Here is a 12,088-nt window from a genome sequence, read left to right as displayed (position 1 = left end):
TCAACTTTTTTTTACTGGTCACTTCTTTTTGAATTAGCATCAACCACCGTAAATTGTAAATTTCGAGTCATGAAAATTCGCGAGAAATCAATGGGCAGCTGAAATTTCGGTTATGGAGGTTTCAGACCATGCTCTTTCCAAAAATTGCAGTCCCTTTCAAATTGGACGCAGACTCCTCGAGAAGTTTTTTATCGAATGATTTTGAGTTCTTGACCTTCTCTCGATCGAGCTCCTTTCGAGGCAGAAAGTGCGAAATGTACGAGTTGGTCTGCGTCAAAATCGGTGTCCCCAGGTACCTTGCGAATGTAAAAAGTATGGAATCGAATTTGAAAAATGACTAAAACAAACATGATACGTCTAGGCATATTTGAGGAAAATACGAGAATGGTGCAATTTTATTATTTTAAAATTATGTTTGTGTTGTTGGTTTTTTTCTTTGAGATGAGAAGAAATTGACATCAATTAATCCTCAGTTTTATTTTTTTGTTTCAGGTTAGTTCAGATTTGTCTCCGTAAATACATTTACGTAGTATGGAAATAAGTAAGTCATTGCATTTTGTTGTTGCATGCCGTGCACTTTATAGATTAGCCATTATTCGCTTTCAAAGCCATGATTTTACTGGTTTTTGAGTTCTTGCTCTTGAAGCTCACAACTAAAGTCTTCATGCTATAGTGGAAGTTGCAGCTTTTGCAGTTGCTTTCCGTCTTGATATAATTGTGGACGTTATCCAGAAAACTTGTCATTTGGTTTGAGGGATGAATTTTGGTTTCAGCGTCTTATCCTACTCTAATGTAAGGATTATAATTTATAATTTATGGAGTAGAAAAAAATGAAATAATCCATCTCCATCGTTGTTGATCGTAATTCTACATCTGTGAAGTATGTTCTCTCATGAATAATATTCCCTGATCTCGATACACCTTCTTGTCGTTATGAATGTACGTTTTACTGTCCGGTTCTATACAAGTTATTGTGTTTTTTTCGTCATACGGCGACGACGTCGTCGCATTTGTCGCTTTTATACGAAGGGGAACACGCACCGAGGTGAATTTCAAAATATTGTACCTATGCGATCTATGACGACGCGACATAGGTACGCGAGAAACGGAGAACGATATAGATTTGAAAATTAATGCTAGAGAGGTATTCTTATGGCATTTTTGTTAAATGCATGTACCCAGTGGTATAGTACCTCTACCTAACTACTCAAGATTGTAACAGAGAGGCGGCTGTGTAAATACACGGTATGCTGTGCGTGAACGAGAGAGCGAGAGACTTGCACAAATCGATGTCTAACTTTCTTTCTTTGTGAACCGTAACAAAAAGGTAATGTGGTTTCTGATACCATACTCAACGACCATAATGTTACAAACAACAACGCGATATTACATTATCACTGTACGTATTATTCTACTAGGTGTAGGTAGATATTTATAGGTAAAAAAAGTGCTTTTTTCGTTGTTGAATTATTTGTAACTCGAGTATAATCGTGCCATGAGCATTTCAACGTGGAAGATATCATTTTGGCTTCCAAAAAGACAAAAATATGAATGTTAACAGCCCCCCCAAAGGCTATTCTCATCACACCTTCTGACTCTTATTATTGATTCACATATTATGCTCTAGAGTGTCCTGTGGGTAATTGATTTGAAAATAGATTGAATATCGGGATTAGGCTTATGATAAGCACTGATGAAATTATTCGCCGGTTTCCCGGGAATGACATTGTGTGTTTTTTGCAGAAATCGTCATACGGGTCGAAAACATTGGTATTCTCGCTCACATTTGCTTCCGACGCATACGAGTATGCAGCAATAACGCTGACAAGAATAATTATTGATCGCATTTTCCACTAAAATCTGAAAAAAAATGTAGGCAATGAATAAGCACCTACTGAATCATTTTTTAGTTGCAATATCTACTCGTACCTAAGTACTTACATATTTGTTGTTCGCGATGAAGTTTAAAAAAAATTGGCGTACTTAAATCATAAATGACTATATACTACACTTATATAAATATAGACTTTAAGGAAACTTGAAAAAAAAACTAATGGTACCACAATGATCCCAACATCCCAAAACGCACAGAAAATTTACTCTGGGCCGAAACTGTCACAGTCGAGGCAAATACAGTACCTGAAAAGTCGGTAATAGTTGGCGGAATAGGATATTTTCAATGCCTGTTCCTCTATAATTGTAAGTCGACTGCATTCAAAAAGACTCCATAGTTGAACTCTTTACGATGTAAAATCCTCAATTTTTCCGTAAAATGGCAGAAGTTGAGAGACTGGTAATTTTACCTCCGGTTTAATTCCGCTTGGCTTCGGATTTTCATTTTGCATTGGTTTCTGGCTCAATTTCAGCTTTCGTTTCCAAGACCGCACTTGAATATCTCACTGCAGATTCCAAAGAAATTCGCAACCCATACTGACTTTTGGCTTCGGCAGCTTTGCGGTTTTCTTTAATCTGGCCATTTTTTAGGTCATTGACCGAGTTGAGTAGTTCTTATACTTCAATCGCATCACTGCACTGGTCACATTCGACTGTGAGATGCTGCAATTTGATCTGGATAGGTGCCTGGCTGCGAATTAGCGCTTCCATTTCGGATGGTGGATATATTAATAATTACAAACAGTACATTATAAATTTTAAAATATTATAAAGCACACTAGTAGGTATTTAAATACCTACTCACACTTACTAAATAAATTCATCGAACTTTGTGCAATGGATGTCGGAAAATAAGTTCTCATCTTTCCCCGTCATGAAAACCAAAATATTAAAAGAATTAAAATGTTCGTTTCGTTAAAGAATAGGATAGTTATTTTCAATGCCACAGTTCCTTGATATTATGATAAAAAAGTTGAAGGTATTCAAAAGAAAACCTTATTTTGAAACAGAACAACTTTTACGGCGGTTTCTTCCTCGTTCTGCTACCCAATTCCCGTCTCGCTCCTTTTCGCCGATAAATTGGTAATTTACCTTTACTTTTGGTAAAATTTGTTAAATTGGCGAAAACCGGGACCCATGGTCATAAAAGCGTCGTTAAAGGTTACGATATTAGTGCGCGTCTTGTGAGATATGTTTTAGCGCGATGGTGAGCAGGCTCGGGTATGTGGTAAGGAAGGCGATATGCCATAGAAAAACCTCCGGCCAAATTACTGCACCATACAGACCCCTCGTAATAAACGTATTTGGCCGATGAGAAGGTAATTGTTGAAGTTCTTTTGTAAATAAAAATGCGCCTATTGTATCATTATCGGAGCAATCGCCCTTCGCTCCGCTTACTCCGCGTTATTCGCTCCGAAAAGGGGTAGCGACCGGAATAAATTGTTCACTTAAAATCCTATTTTTGGGGACTCGATGAAATTTATACCGTTTACTCGAAACTATAAAATGCTTTTCAGCTTTTTCCTTGAATTGTTTCTTTTTCTATGTGTGCGTGTATTTCAAGAATGCGACGATTTCGCGATATTTTGTTTTGAAAAGAGAAATTTTTCGTTTAATAATATCAGTAGGGATTATTTTTCCACTGATGTAATTCTTTTTGAAAAATACTGAAATACATTTGTGGATGTCACTTGAAAAGTGGGTGAAACATCCATCTTGAACTTATTGTCGTGATAATGAATCAAGATAAAAATTTGATCCTACCGGGAAATTCAAGCAGAACTTAACATTTGGGTTTTTCATCGGATGTTCATTGATGAATTCGAGATAAAACGTAAAAAACAATACGAGTAGAACAACCAAATTCTCAAAATTGAGAATTTTCCAGCTAAATATTTTCATTTTTAGGTTAATTTTCGATTTTCATTACGATCTCATCTGCCAGCATTGTTTTCCAAATTGACCATAAAATTGACCATAGTTTTTTTTTTTAGGCTTGAAAATTTCGAAATCTCTTCTATGAAATAAGAAGTTGGAGTGTGTAGAATTTTATGCCTATTGCTTTGTTCAATGTTAATATATTTGCCTATCCGTTACACTTGAAGGCGGTCAGCGAATATCGTCTTAGTGGCAATTTCCTGTGGTATGCTTTTGGCAATTAAGTTAATAAGTCGACGTATTCATAACGGTATCATTTTTTTATACTTTCGAGCACAAAAATATTTCATGTAATCATTGCGAAAGAATTTTACACGAGAAAAATTATTCACAAAAAATGAATGAGAAAAATTATTTAACAGGGCAAATTCAACTCACTTCTTCCTGCTCAAAGATTTTAAAATTGCGATCGCAATAATCTTTCTTTCACGTACCTGAGCTCTTGCAAAGGTATTTTGATGTTTTCGCTAGAATTCTGCGAAGCCTCGAAGGAATAAGTTGTAGTTCAAAGTATGTACCACAGTTGAATGATCCTCAACTTCGCGTAAAATAAGTTGCCTAGCTGAGTTTTTCAAGGGAGAGAATGTGGGGTCACGTTGAGTCGTAACGAAATTATCTATTTGGTTCTTATCTTAAACATACTTGTTTTTACTTACGAGTACATCCGTTTTATAATAAAAAACAAGATAAAAATTGAGTACTGGTTTACCAGTGGGCGACACCGATATCAGTTAAAATTTCAAGCCTACCAGTCGTGTTTCCTTTTTGATAAGTCTGTCCTCGAGATAATGTAAGTGTTTTTAAGTAAAAGTTTACTGTGATGAAAATTATTCGTCTACTTTCGTCGTCGAGTTGACGAAATTTTGTGATCGTGCGAGCCTCGGTATTTGTTTTAAAATTACTCGTACGGAGTAAAAAAGTAGCTGATTTGGGTGTTGTATGCGCGATGTGGGTGCCGATGCCCCTTCATTCTCCAGCCATTCCACCTATCGAGTAGATACGAGTGTGAAGTATCGATATGCAGGTATTATGTAGTATACTAGTACATACGATAATAATGTAATATGTAAAGAGTGAAATAAAATCAAATAATATTTACCCTTGAGCGTCAGTTTGGGTTTATATAAGGTTTAACGATGGTTTACCATCAATCCCTTCCCCGCTCTCTTGTTCTCATCCCTTGTAAAAACCCTTCGCCATCAGCGGAGTCTTCGAATTGGTGTATATTTCTACGTGTATAAGTCAGATTAAAGGCGAACACAAATGTCGAGAGATAAACTTGAGAAGTGTATGACGGGTAGAAGAAAAGCAGCGATAGAGGGAGTGAGTTGGGGGAAGGGATCGAAGAAGATACGATTGCGTTATACTATGTATAAGTATACAATACGTAGAGTATATTTGCGAAACTAGAGAAGAGTATACGAGCGAGTGAGCTGGCTGGCAGTGGCAGCAGAGCGAGAGTCTTGGTAAAGTAGCGAATGGAATTCGTATCACGTAAAATGGAAGCCGTTTACTAACAGTCATACCCCATTTGAGGCTACAGTTCATCAGTCGTACGTCGTACCCCGTGTTGCCGCTCCCCTGCGCGCCGCCTTCCTTTGTCAATTGTTTTATATGAAATACACAAAATGGCAACGAAGGCAGATTGCTAGTATACAGTGTAACGGAAAAAGGGATTGATAATTTGATATAATTTGATCTCTAAGGGTTTCCTTCAATTTTCTCCAATTTTCTCCCTGGTTTAACACACAATTTTGGGTAGAATTACTTACGTTTTATTTCTTATAGCTGATACGTGAAAAGTGTCCGTATTCCGTACACGTATTATATGTTCGTGATAAAAGAAACGTCTTTTAGGTTGAAAAATATAGCGAACGACTGCCACATTATCGAATATTTTATGGTCCCAAAAGTTTTTCTTTTGTTTTCGACGATGATTCGAACATTCTCCGTTCCTCGTTTCTGCCACTCCTCGCCATCGTCGCTGCTTGCGCGTTCTATGGTGGCTGATGTGTTCGCAGCGGAATAAATGCCGTATATATATGTATGATACTCCGCCGCGCTCGTTACTTTTATTTTTTGGACCTTATTCTTTCTCTTAGACTTTATCGTTAATACCGCTGAAAATTCCATAAAAACATTTTCGCAAAATATTTTTTTCATCGTAATACTTTGTATGTACGCGATGGCGATTCAATCGTCGAATATGGAAAATAGTGTTTTTTTTGGGTTGAAAGAATATTTCAACTTTTTACACTTGGTTTTTTCTTCGTGGAGGCAGAATGAATGTATTTTACACGTGGTCACGTGTGGAAGATTTATTACCACGTGAAGATTGGTTATGAACCGAATTACAAGAGGGATGAAAAAATCTCTTCTCTTTCTGAATTTTCTTATTCCACCTGCTTCAAGTTTTGACATTTCTGTAACAATGTAGAATTAAACATCACAGGTTGGATTAGGTTTTCTAAAATTTCGTAGGTATTTTATTAAAGTACATACCTATGTGTCTTCAATTTATTTACAACAAAAAGTCAACTTACCTCTTTCTCAAAACGCTTATTGATCTTCCTCTTAAGAGAAATCTCAGCAGGGCATTATTTTATTCCTTAAAATTGAAAAATACTTTAGTACCTTGATTGAAAAGTCTGTGAATTGTTCATGTTCCTTGAAGTTTACTTTTGTCATCTTAAGAATATTGTTCTGAAAATATTATCTTATTTTTAAGTATTTTAGTGCAATATGTTTTACCTTGTCATTACTAGAATTTGTACATATGGATATTGCTGCTGTGCTGTCTCCAAAAAGAGTGAGAGGGTAAGGTATAGGCTCAATCATCTCTTCAAAGAGCCTTGTTAAAAATAAAATTTCATGGGCAGCCTCAGTGCCTCACAGATTGCCATGTATTCTGCTTCAGCTGAGCTTTCAGCACAACAATGTTGCAAACAAAAACACCATTCAATAGAATTACCAAATAAACGAATAATATAGACTGTGGTTGATTTTCACGATATTTTATCTCCAGCACAGTCTGCATCTATGCTGTCTTCAAACCACATTCCACAGGTTGCTGAGGATAGAGTTCTGGAGCTGGTTCTTCGTTTAAATTCGGAGGATTTACTGGTGCTGGGTCTTCGTTCACTTCTGGATCATCGTATTCAGGGTTTGCTTGATCAAGTAGATTGTTATCCTCTTTGTCGTTGGCTGCTGGAGGCAACTGAAACACTACTTGTATGATCAGATTCGGTTCTGGATTGACTTTGGGAATCACAGGCGGGGCTAGTATGGCTTTGATCATTTGTTGAGTACGCCACTGTTGACCAGGTTTTCTATCAGGCTGTGGTACTCGATGAAACGATAGTCGTTGACATCACCGTGGTGCGCGTGCTGGAGAACCTCCCATATTCCCATTTCAGGATTGGTAATACGTAATACGTTACCATCATTATTAGGCCTTACGTTACCACTTCAATTATTGTTATATTTTACGTTAACATTACGATTCTCATAATTCAAATTATTTATGTTACGATTAAAACGATTATTACTATAATTCGCACGATTTTCAAAATTACCATTACCATTTCCATTGCGATTCTCATTAAAATTACCTCGATTACCATTCTAATGATTAGCATTACAAAAATTAAAATTTTGGTTATCATTACTTCTAGAGGCGAATGCTCGATTATCACTTACATTATTATTACTCTCATCTCTTTTATTGAATTCGTAAATTTCCTTTGCTTTTGCCTGCATTTTCTTGTATGTTTTGTCTGCTTTGGCTGCCAGTGACCACCAGGTCCTCACTTCGTTATATGACCCTGGCAGTGATGTTCAAAATTGCTCGGCTTCTTCCTCACTTGATAGGTTCACCCCTGCTGTCCTCATCTTAGACGCCAAAATTTCAAATTTCCTTATATACCCCTCCATATTACCACCTTCGGTGTATTTTAAGGAATGAAAGTCTCTTCTTATCGCACCTCTTCCGATATCGCTAACGTTTAAATAATAATTTTGTAAATCGGTCATCATCTTGAATGCCGTAGTACAATCTTTAACTCTGTTTAAAACTTTTTTACTCAATCTATCAACTATAATTGACATTGCTTTGTTATTTTTCCTATCTAGGGGTGAAAAGTACTACTTTTTCAACCTCGCGAGAATCGCTCGGATGTAAAAATAAGTACTTTCCACCCTCGTTCAGGAAAAATTACTTCACTAAACTCGGAGAAAAAGTGATTTTGAACTCGTGTGAGTTGTTCCCCTCACTTCGTTCGGGTCACAAACCTCACCCTCGTCAAAAATCACTTTTTCGGCCCTCGTTGTGTAATATACTATTTACCATGAAAACTTTTAAAGTCAGCCTTTTTCTGGTCTGCTTTACTCAATTCTCTGTATTTCTTTTCTTCTTCCAATTCCTCTAACATATCTTCTAAATTTTCTCTCCTCAATGTAAAATCTAAACGTGATTCAAAATCTTCAAAATCTTTACCATCGAATATGGCTACCTTTGAAATAAACGACTGCATCTCTTCTTCAGATTGAACAGACTCCGCGAGGACAATCTGTTCTAACTCCACTTCTTCTTCTGCCACAGTTTCCGCGAGGACCAACTGTTTATCGAATTCAGCCCCGGCTACAGTCCGCTGATAGATAATTGCAGAAGAACATCTGCGATTAAATAATGTACATACTCTCGTAGGATTTTGTCTCGTTGGAATCTTCGAATTTTTCATTACGCGGCATAGCGAACATTAAATCGGTGCAATTAACGATATCCGATAAAAGGAACAAAACGAACATATTTTCACAGTTTTCAAATATCCGATCTTTCCCGCGCGAATGCTTTTCAAGTGGAAAGGATGGTATAATCTGTTGAAGAGCAAATTATGAATGTCTTAGTTTTATACATAAATTATTATTTATTACAACACCAATATAAATATGCAGGATGTATACTCTCGCCAGAGGTTCACTTTGTTACAACTGTATGCCGTTGGAGTTGGCGGGTGTTAGAGTTTCTTTAATGAAAGTTTTGCCATCATATGACACCACTTTGTTAACCAAGGGCAGTTTCATATTAATTACAAAACAGCAATCATTAACACATTTTTGCTTGTGCAAATGAGGTAATAGTAAATTCACTATACAGAACATAAATAAAAATCATTTAAAAACTTATCATTCAAAACGAAAGAGAATACATGATGGGATATTCAAATTATCCCTTACCTGTCTGGGGATCAAAAATTGGGCACCTCAAAGTGAAGTCGTGCGCATTTGTTGGGGGCCAGCGTTCCAGCTAAACAAGCGGCTCACGGTTTCCCAAATGCCGGCGGCGACCCTTCACAACTACGTAGGTACTAGGTAGGTGCTTTGATAAAGACGACCTCCTTTAGAATACCATTTAGAAACGCTGTTTCAGAATCAATTGCAAACGAATTACCAATGATAAAAAAATTCTTACAGACAAGTGAACTCAAAAAATAAAAAATAAGTATAAAATCAGAACCAATACATATCACTAGTAAAGAACTTTGGAGTTCGCCAATTACAAAATAAAAACTGCAATATTAATCACATTGTTTACATTTGTTTGATCTTGGACAATTGGAATATTCAATTCCGAATCAATTTCAATATATTGATCGATCATACTGTCTAATTTATGTAATCGCTTTCTTTTTTAAAGAAGAATCAACACAGTCCTTTAAGAAGGAAAGATTGATCTTTGAGGTGCTTCATTGATACTTAAATGTACAAAATTCAGAAATTGAAACAGAATTTTCATATGAGCCGGGAGCCCACTGACTCTGATGAGAAAACAGTCATCAATAACTTTAGCTTCACAATGGACCGTTCTGCATAGGCAGCAACTTGCAACTCAAGCAAAAGATTTTGATTCAGTTGTGTAATTTTAGCCAATAACTAAGCAACTTCTTATCAAAAATTAGAAGTTGTGAGTTGCAAGTTACAGCTTATGCAGAAAGTACCTTATGATAGAACAGGAGTCTGATGAAGGAGCATTCTTTGTTTCCTCTCCAGGCCACTTTGTCCATTTACTTACTAAATGACCCTCATATTTTCACAAACATGCTTTAGGAAAATACGTACATATTAGTATTACATTTGATGCCGATGGTTGGTTCTTAGTGTTAGGGGCGGCTGTTGGCTCGTCAGATCAGTCAGCTGTTGGCTCGTCAGATCAGTCAGCCGCATCAGATTGACCCTGAGGTTGTTCTGCTTCTGCTGATGCGGAGGCGCCACGTAGTCCATTTGATGGTCCATATTCAGCTGTAAGTAATAAAAAAAAAATCAATTTTGTTTATTAATTTCTGAAATCCAAAAATTCACAACCCTACTAAAAAAAAACAACCTAATAAATCAAATCTAAACCCCTCTCTACACGGGTGTAATAACCTTGCAATTATAAACACCCCCCCCCCCCAAAAAAAAATATATTTGGAAAATTTGATTTAAAATTTTCAAAAAATATTTCAGCTTGCGATTAGTCTATTCTTTTTTCATAGAGATATGCGTCCAACTGTTGGGTGGATTCTTCAGAACATTTTTTTATTCTCACGCTACAGTACCAAAGACCTAAAGGAGCGGTACAATTGGGCGAGAGTTCAAAGTACTTGGTTTCAGCGGTTGCTGCGGTCTCTGCGCAATCTGACTCGATGTCGTCATTTTCAGCGATAAGTATATCATCATTGTACGAAGCGAACAAACCAAACTGCTCTTTAAGGTGTCGAATACGCCTTCGAAGCTCCGGTGCGGATTTACTGGTCTGAGGGTTGTCTGCCCACTTCTGGGTATTGTCGAATACACTGATAACATTATCACAGAGCTTTTTAAGCTGCTCAACAGTACGGCGGTTCGCCATTTTACGAAAGATTATCCTCAAGGAGGCTTTTACCGAACTAAAGATTATCCTCTAGTTGAAGATATTAACGAAAACGAGGTATAACGAACGAACTAACCAATTTCATCGAAAATTCATTGATGAGATATTAGAGATTTACTATACCAAGATGTAACGATGTGAGGTTAGATCTGATAGAATCTAATCATTTTTCTATGAGATGAAAATACATAACCTTGTACATCAGAACAGTCCTAAAATTTAAAAAACTTGGAAAAAATCAATCAATTCATTCTTGTGGGTTTGTAGCAAAATATGAAAATTTCAAAATATCAAAAACTGAGGTATCCATTTCTTCAAGTCAATCTCAAGTGACATCATTACTGAGGATGACATTTCTGGAGATGATATATGTACCTAGAGTAAAATATGTAGATACTAATAGTAGTTTGAAAGAACGTACATAAATATCAATTCAAGCACTGATGTACGATTTTAGTATCTGTTCTATTCTCATTTCTTTGGTTATCAGAAACTAAACACTGAAGCAAAGACCAGCTGCAATATTTGTCGTCAGTATGGGTTGTAATAATGAAATATGAACATACCACTTGAATATCCAGTAACCCAGGATATCTCAGCCCAGGCATCTCATCTTAATTTTATGTTTTTGTAATTTTGGTCTGTTAAATCATACGGATGTAGCCTCAACTTGAGAAACCATATAATATATACTTATTTACAAAGCTTGAACAAACCAAAATCCGCCTAAATATTGGTTCATAGAAATTCAAGCATTTTTTAATACATAAATATCATGAAAACATTTAATAAAATTGGATGAACAAATATTTTTAGAATTGGAACATCTTTCTAAAAATGAAAAAGAAAAAAGTACTTGCTTACGCCTGCCTTTTTTACTATGATGTCCCAAAAAAAAAGGTATCTTCATTATGTAACTTTCTCTATTGAAATCCAGTATGCTCATAGATGTTGAACTATACTAATTAAGTAATTACACAAAAGTTTAAACCCATTTAATATCTACCATTTCACGTGTTTGTCTCAAACATAATTGCACATGATTTAACAGTTTAAGACACGTCATTTTGAAGTTACATAGTACATACCTATAAGATATAGGGTATGGTTCACAATATCTACAGTTATACCTGCTTATTTCACTTTGCATTACTTTTAGGTAGGTCAAGTGATTTGACATACGTCTTATTGAATATGAAAGTATTTTAAGAAATGTCAATGAATCAGCATGAGTATCTCTCAAAATTGACAATGGAATGTTGTTTTCACCTGAAGCAAAAATAATTCCCTTTTGAGGTTCTCATAATTTGAGTGAACCCAAATTGAAGATCTGGTGATTTCATCATA

At 36.1% G+C, this 12,088-nt stretch overlaps 1 protein-coding gene across 4 annotated transcripts in view; it reads left to right on the top strand.

The window, feature by feature from the left end:
* LOC135835731 (angiotensin-converting enzyme-like) overlaps positions 1–12,088 on the top strand; it is a 138,653-nt gene that overhangs the window by 54,448 nt on the left and 72,117 nt on the right. Inside the window, exon 11 of one of the 4 annotated variants that reach the window (XR_010556943.1) lies at positions 493–722. The exons of 2 other annotated variants lie outside the window; for them this stretch is intronic. The gene's annotated coding sequence lies outside the window, so the exon portion shown is untranslated. Of the gene's footprint in view, positions 1–492; positions 723–4,635; positions 4,856–12,088 lie in introns of those variants that run through there. One more of the 4 variants, XM_065350126.1, reaches the window with a different exon arrangement.

The sequence above is a fragment of the Planococcus citri genome, chromosome 2 (genome assembly GCF_950023065.1).
Source record: "Planococcus citri chromosome 2, ihPlaCitr1.1, whole genome shotgun sequence".
In the NCBI taxonomy this organism is placed as follows: Eukaryota; Metazoa; Arthropoda; class Insecta; order Hemiptera; family Pseudococcidae; genus Planococcus; species Planococcus citri.
This window is presented reverse-complemented; position numbering and strand designations above follow the sequence as displayed.